The sequence below is a fragment of the Leuciscus leuciscus genome, assembly GCF_965113295.1.
Source record: "Leuciscus leuciscus genome assembly, chromosome: 3".
NCBI lineage: Eukaryota > Metazoa > Chordata > Actinopteri > Cypriniformes > Leuciscidae > Leuciscus > Leuciscus leuciscus.
The window spans coordinates 17,040,523-17,049,090 of record NC_138727.1 but is presented as its reverse complement, the minus strand read 5'-3'; positions in this window follow the sequence as shown (position 1 = coordinate 17,049,090).

Sequence of the window (8,568 nt, the reverse complement as noted above, 5' to 3'; positions counted from 1 at the left end):
CACTGTGTAATTACTGTGTGATTTCATGTAATATTCAAATTTTTTGAAATCCTGTTTTCGTGGGTTTTATGAGCTGGAAGCCCAAATTATGGGCTTGGTGTCCATTGTAGACATGTAAAAGATCTAATAAAACAATTAGTTTGCAAAAAAATTGTTTTTAAATTGCGAGAAATTCCCTTTAGCCTATAAAACCCAGTCAGCAGAATATTGTGCGTGCATCTCCACCCTGTCTCCTCCCCGAAATAACCTTATATGGAGCTCATAACACCTGAGCCATTCCACCGAATAGGTGACATTTCTGTCCCCAGGACATTGTATGTATAAATATGCATGAAAATTAACTCTAAAATACATTTTATTATTAAGCAAAGTGTCCTGAACTTTAATCTAAATGCAAATTTAAAATATATAATTTAAAACATTAATAAAAACTACTGAGAATTAAACTGTCAATTAATACATAAACTACAGCAATGAAGGAATAGTTGGTTAAAACTTTTGCATGGAATGCAAAAGGATCAAAAAAGAATATGGCAAGGAAGATTACGGGATTTGCAATAACGTTTGGGGATTATCCAGCATATTGGGTCCTGATTAGTAAACGTGGATTCACGGTAAGAATTTATTTTGCGGTTTGCATCATCTTTGACGCTTTCTCTGTATGTTGTGGAATAACAAACGGGTGTTTAGTTGTGGTTCATTTTAATTTCTGAAAGTCATTTTAGCAACATAACCAATAAGTAAATGGACATTTTTGTCTGAATGTGTATATCGGAATACGAATCAGGCCGTTTCGGCGGCAGTTTATGAAAATGGACTCTTTTGTCCTTCACTTTAACACGTACGTTAAAACAAATTTTTACACACAGGAGCAATGCAATAGTGGGCTCCCTGTTTTTGATGCCATTTGGCTGTCCATTTTCCATATTTCACTGTCTCTGTCTTCTTTATCTTTCACTATCTGTTTTGTTGAACTCAGGCAAGACAACCAACCCCGTGACGTCACAGGTTGTATTACTGCAAGATGGCGTAATGCATTTATCGTGTTTGTTATATAATTTTTGATTAGACTTAAATAATGTTAACTTGACCAACTGCTCCATTTCCACTGTAAAGCATGCTTGTTTGTTTTAAAAAGCTTTAATGCCATACATTCTGTACATATTGTACATATTTGAACAGAGCAAAGACAGAGAGGAAGAAAGTGAGATTTGGGCCTGGTTTCACAGAAAGGGCTTAGATTAAAGCCAATATTAGGCCTCAGTTCACTTAGGACATTTAAGCAACTTTTATAAATGTGAAGACAGAAAACTTAGAAAACAACTTTACTTGTGTGGATCTTGAGACAAAACAATGGCGCTGACATATTTTAAGATATGTGACCCTGGATCACAAAACCAGTCACAAGTAGCACAGGTATATTTGTGGCAATAGCCAACAATACATTGTATGGGTCATAATTATCGATTTTTCTTTTATGACAAAAAAAATCATTAGGATATTAAGTAAACATCATGTTCCATTAAGATATTTTGTACATTTCATACCGTAAATATATAAAACATTTATTTTTGTGAGTGAATGCAGCATAATCGCGAATATAAATGGACAACTTTAAAGGTGATTTTCTCAATGTTTCGATTTTTTTGCACCCTCAGATTCCAGATTTTCAAATAGTTGTATCTCGGCCAAATATTGTCCTATCCTAACAAACCACATCAGTGGGAAGTTTTTTATTCAACTTTCATATGGTGTATAATTGACCCATATGACTGGTTTTGTGGTCCAGGGTCACATATGTCAGTGCAAATTTCTTTCAGTTAAAACAGCTCAAACATGCATTTTAGTCTGGGACTAGGCTTAAGCCTTGTCTGTGAAACTGGGGTGTATAATGGGTAGCCTGGCAGCTTAAATGAAAATAAATGATGCATCTTTAACACACATACACACCACACAAGTCAGAGGCCGTGTCTTAAAGTAAGACAAAGGAAGAGACAAATAGACAGGCTTATGAAGCCTGTCATTTCTCAGGAGAGGTGTGTCGACTCAACAGAATTACAATGGGATGGATGCTGAGACAATAAAATCAGTAGGGTTGCTTCACAAGTTATTAGATAGCAAAACAAAGACGGCTTCAAATCCAGATCTAACACAGTGTTTTTTCCCCTTTCTTTTAAGTCGAGAAAATTGAGCAGCTTTGCCATTTTGTTCTGCTAGGAAAAATCATGCATCTACCCGACATGAGGAAGGGTAGATTAAACTTAAAGGTCCCATTGCATGAAAATTTCACTTTATGAGGTTTTTTAACCTTAATATGAGTTCCCCTAGCCTGCCTATGGTCCCCCAGTGGCTAGACATTTTGATGGGTGTAAACCAGGCCCTGGGTATTTTTGAGAAAATGAAAGCTCAGACGGGAGGATCTAGAAATCTTCCCCTTATGTCGTCATAAGGGAAAGGTCACCTCCCCTTTCTCTTCTTTTCCCGCAAAGAGAATTTGGCCCTGCCCATGAGAAAATGAGCTGCACGAGCGCGATATTGGTTTTTCCTCGAGAGACATCATGGCTTGCAAACGAGCGAACGAAGCATAGCAGTTGCTCAGTGTTTGGATGTACAAATTAACACAAAAGTATTTTTTTAGTTCCTTCATCCGAGCCTCTGAAGAACCAGAGGGTTATGTGAATTTCTGATGTGTAATTGTTCAAGTTCAGACAGATAATCTTTCTCTCAAAGTCGTTCAATACTGTTTATGCATCAGTAAATCAAGCCAGTGACTAAAATATCAACTTCACGTCGTTTCTCTTGGTAGGATGAAAATAATCGTACTTAAACTGTGATTAATAAATATACAGAAAGCGATCAAAGAACAATCCCTTTCCAATCGCCCAAGCTGTCAATCACACAGCGCGAGTTTATTTGGAGACTTGCCAAAACTCGTTATGAAATCAATGACGCTGTTACGCTGCACAACGAAGCTCTTACTGTACTTACCTCATGTTTGCATTGGTGAAATCACTAGTAAGAGTGCAGAAACTGCGTTGCAATGATAAGATCTTCATTCACGCGATCAACAGGCTGTCATCTGCTCAATGCTCATCACTGCAACCTTTTATGTGATGGGAATAGATCTAAATACTTAAAAAACTAATCACGATTCGTTAATCTCGATAGCTGTAATAGTAAAAACGTATAATAGCTGTAATAGTAAAAGTTTTCGAGAGAGTTCCACATGTAATGCGAGATATTTCATATGCAAGCATGTCAGCCAATCACAGCAGTGTACGTTTACACTGAAGTCTCACAGCAGACACGCCCCTTCAAACAGAGCATTCAAATCAGAGGCTAAAATCAGGCTAGGAAATATGCCTTTTATTTCTAAACTATAACAACGTTTGATCTAAAAAACATACTAACATTATAAGGGCACCCCAGGAAACATTCTAAAATAATTAAATAATCCATGCAATGGGACCTTTAAAGCAAATCATCAAGAGAAGGTGTTACTCGATTGGACTTAAGTGTAAATGTGTAATTTCAGAATTTTGACACCTACAATAATCATGCAATGTCATTTTCAAGAGCTCATCCCACCACCCATAAGAATACTAAACAAACAAATTAATAAAAAATTATAATATTGAGGAGTCCTATTCTATTTTACTGAATTATTACCATCATATAATGTGATTATTATTATTATTATTACTTGAGTCATTCTGATACTTAGTACATTTTGAATTCTCTAACTTGAATTTGAACATGACTTTAAAAAATATTGCAACTAACACCACAAAAATTAACAGATTAAACAAAACCATTGCTCCACCTAATTTATACTTGTGTTTTTGTGCTTTTGTCAAAAATCATCATAAATAATGCCACTTCCTGAGGAATGATGTCATAAAAGACCTAGATTCAGTTTGTCAAAGGAACTTTACAAAAAAACTAACTTGATGGAAAATAAAGCTGAGGACACAAGAAAAATAAATGATTACCAATTAAAACAATATTTATGAGAAAACGTCTTGATTTTTTAATTTTGCGATTAGAGGAAAATGAAGAAACACCTGGAATATTTCTTGATTTGTTTTTCTTTAGTTACTGTGGAGAAGTCAAGGACAGCAAAAATAGCAGCAGCTAAACCAAAGTAGTTAAATTATATACAAATTAAATGTATCCGTTATTAAAAAATAATTTTGTTCACTTAATTTTGATAAAAGAAAGCTAATTTCAATCTTAAAAATGTATTTGATGAGATAAGATTAATGTTAATGTTACACAAACATTAAATAGTTAGTGTAGGTGTCAAAATGTACTCAAGCTGTCTGGTGGACATCTCAGCATGGATGAAGGAACATCACCTGCAGCTCAACCTGGCAAAGACTGAGCTTCTCGTCCTGCCAATCCGTCTCTACAACACAACTTCACCATCTAGCTAGATTCACCATTAGTCACCCCATCAAGGTCGGTCAGAAATCTTGGAGTAATATTGGATGACCAGCTGACCTTCACAGACCAAATTACAAAGACAACTCGATCGTGCCGGTTTGCACTGCACAACATCAGGAAGACCAGGCCTTTCCTAACTGAGCATGCAACACAACTTCTCGTCCAGGCCCTGGTCATATCTAGGCTTGATTACTGCAATGCTCTTCTGGCTGGACTTCCATCATGTGCAAATAAACCTCTACAAATGATTCAGAACGCTGCAGCTCGTCTCGTCTTCAAAGTGCCCAAAATGGCCCACGTCACTCCTCTGTTCATCTCTCTGCACTGGCTACCACTCGCTGCTCGCATCAAGTTCAAGGCATTGACGCTTGCTTACAGATCTATCACAGGCTCAGCTCCCTCCTACTTTCACTCACTCCTACGAGTCTACATCCCTACCAGAAGTCTACGATTGGTCATCGAGCGACGTCTCATGGTTCCATCACAGAGAGCCACAAAATCACTTTCCAGAACATTCTCATTCACGGTTCCATGCTGGAATGATCTCCCCACCCTCATCCGGAATGCAGAATCCCTGACAACATTCAAAAGACAACTCATCTCTTCCGTGAGCACTTAAAGGTGCTCGAAGCGATGCTGGGTGATGTCACTTCTTGTTGACGTTCGAAGTATTGTCAAACAAAACGAAGGCTAGCTCGACCCTCCCTCCTCCTCATCCCATCCCCTCCCCCTCCCTTCCGTGCTTCCTAAAACAGTCATGAACCATTTAGAAAAAACAAACTGGATTAACCCACCTGTCCAGGAAAAACAGAGCCACCTGAATGTCGGATTGGAAGCCCTTTTGCCGGCGGAGTTCTCGCCACCTTTTGAACGCTTTTCCGATGTAAATTAAGGACTTTGCGTTCCTTCTCCTTTTCCCTATTCTTTGTTATTTGTTCATCGGAACGTCGTCTCTTTGGTCGTGTGTCGGCCATATCAAAATTCTCAACAATGTACAATTTTAACGATAGTCGTTGTTAGGACATCTCTCCTTTAGCTAACTTCCCTCTTCATGCTTCTCTCTCCTCCACTCCCCACACCCCCCTTCATGTGTACACGCACTAACCCCCCAACCCCCACCCCCACCCCCAAATCATTCTTATCGGTTATTGGCTGGAACACTGTTTGTTATGTTTTGTGGCCAAGGCTGGGCCAGTTTGTTTTTCTTGCCGTTTGTGGAGCCTGGGCTGTCTTCAGAGACCGCGTTTTTCATGTGTTCAGGGGACAGGCAGCTAGCGGATAGTGAGGAGATGTTTGCTGGATGTGACAAAAAATGTTTTGGCCTAAAAAACGCGTGACTTTAACCTCAAAAAAAAAAAAAAAAAAACGAAATAAAATATTCCTTTCCTTTTCCCTTAATCCTCCCTTGTCTGGCTTATGCTACTCTGAGCAATGCTTGAGCACTTCTTGCATTGTTTTTGCCTCTTCACGATGACTCGCTTATTTTAGTCTTAATTTGTAAGTCGCTTTGGATAAAAGCGTCTGCTAAATGACTAAATGTAAATGTAAATGTAGTGCATGATTAGTAAAGAGTTCACCACTGCTTCGAGGTAGTAAATTACTAACTAAAATGGTTCCACCTATACAGAAGAGAGGATCCCGTCCAGCCCTGACGCAATTTGACTGACTGTACCGATTGTCCATTCAATCGTAAGCATCAGCTTACAGTAAAAAAATTAAATAATAATACTGCAAATGTAAGATTCAAAAGTCAAAAGATTTTAACAGTCACTCGTGCATTTTCTGTAATTTTGGTACTTGTCATTTAGCCAACTGTCTCGCAAAAAGGGACAATGAGTAATGTGTTTATGGCATTAGTATCTTGATCAGGTCGATTCTTTCACTGAAGCTGAAAACAATTGTGGTTGCTAATGTGATTCGGCCTTGAGTTGCTGGAGGCCTGATTGATTGAAACTGGTGTTATTTTACTGCCGGTGGAGTCTAAAAGTATCTTTTTTATAGGAAGTGTCCATTTTTACACAGTTGTTGGTTTTAATCATAGTTTTTTTTTCTGTTTATTCACTATTTCAGCATGTCATGTTTATTGATTTTAACCCATTTACTCTAAAAATGTGCATTTAAATGGCAAACAGTTTTAGTCAATAAAATAATAAATAGGAAATAAATATATTAGTAAATTTATATATTTATATAATAAACAAATTGAACAATGTAAGAAATTGACAGTTTTATCATGTATGAAACATACTGTACAGTACACCACTGTTCAAAAGTTAGGGGTCAGTAAAATGCTTGTGAAATATTATTAAAATAACTGTTTTCTTCCTGTGATGGCTAAGCTAAAATTTCAGCAGCAAGACGACAAGAGCAGAGACGCAACAAGCAATATATATATATATATATATATATATTATTAACAATTAATAGCAATAAAACAAAAATCCTGTTGTAAGAATAGCTAATGGACTGATGGACACAGCGCTGAATTGTCATGGTAACATTTCAGGTGAAGATAATGAAGAAATGACATTGTCTTTCATTGTTTATTTTGCCAAATGCGTTCCAAACAGCTACATTGACACACCCTCCAAAGCCCTGCTCCCTCCAAAGTCCTCACTTCAAAGGCTCTGTCCTTTGGAGTGAGTAGGGCATATAGGGATGCACACTTCCAATTGGAATTTGCCAACAGTTACACACAGACCTCACTTTCTCCCAAATTCTAATCACCCGCACCTGCACCACATCACCATTCCAATCAGCTCCCCTTCATAAGCCACTCTCACTGCTCAGTTGTTGTCTTTTCGCCCTTGGAATACAGATTACTTATCTGCATCCAAGTATTGCTAGATTTACCTACCTTGTCTCCAGCGAACTGTTTACCTGACCTGTACTCCAATGAATTTTCTGATAATCTCCCTGTTCTCAAGCAGTCTCTTAAAATCCTTACCTGTGCTCAACGATCTACTGTCAACCCCTAGCTGTGCTCCATTGATCTCTGTTCACCATTACCTGTACTCCAACTCCATCCCGCTCTGCTTCATGAGGAAATCAAGTAACCCACAACACACTCGCCCACAAGATACTCACCTGTCCTGGAGGCATATTACAGAAAGATCCTAACTTTAGAATCCCATTTGATCTGTTTGGTAACCATGGCAGTTTCAGTTATAATCTCATTTAGGACAAAAGCTATTACAGAATGACATTTCTTCTTAAGTCCATGATCTTTTTTCCCCCCAGGATTCTTTGATGAATGGAAAATTCAAAAGAATAGCGTTTAATAAAAAAAAAATAAAAAAAAAATGTTTTTTTGTAACATTATTAGTGCTTACTGTTACTTAGATCAAGGCATCCTTTCCGAATAAAAATAGCCTATTAATTTCAAATCTTACTGACCCAAATTTTTGATCAGTAATGTAAATTGAATTGAATTATCAACATAAAATACAACAGATGAAAACTGTCCTTGTGAAAAGTTAAATTAACGTAGTTTGAACCAAATAACATAGACTTAAAGGGATAGTTCACTTTGAAATTAATTTTTGGTATGTTTTAGCTTACCTCAAGGGCATCCAAGATGTAGGTGTCTTTTTTTCCACAGTAGTTTCAATTTTGATATTTTTAGGTCAAACCGTTCTTGTCTGTCAGTCATATAATGCAGGTCTATGGGCACCACCTCAAAGAGAGGCACCAGTCTGCGCACACGTCAGATCAGATCACTTGGACATGGCTGTGTATAAGAGGTAAAAACTATATAACTACTGTTCGTTTCCTCACACAAACCGCTCGTTTCGTGTCTTAGGCCATCAATGTGTACTTACGATGGGGAATTGTTTAATTTGGACGACGGGGAATTGTTTAATTTGGACTCTGTGCTTGCTCTTTGAGACAGTGACCATCGACCTGCATTATATGACTGACAGACAAGAACGGTTTGACCTAAAAATATCAAAATTGAAACTACTGCGGAAAAAAAGACACCTACATCTTGGATGCCCTTGAGGTAAGCTAAAACATACCAAAAATTAATTTCAAAGTGAACTATCCCTTTAAGTACTGTTAAGAAATTACTGTGAATTCATGTTTTAAAGAATGTACATATTGCTTATGTTATGTTACGTG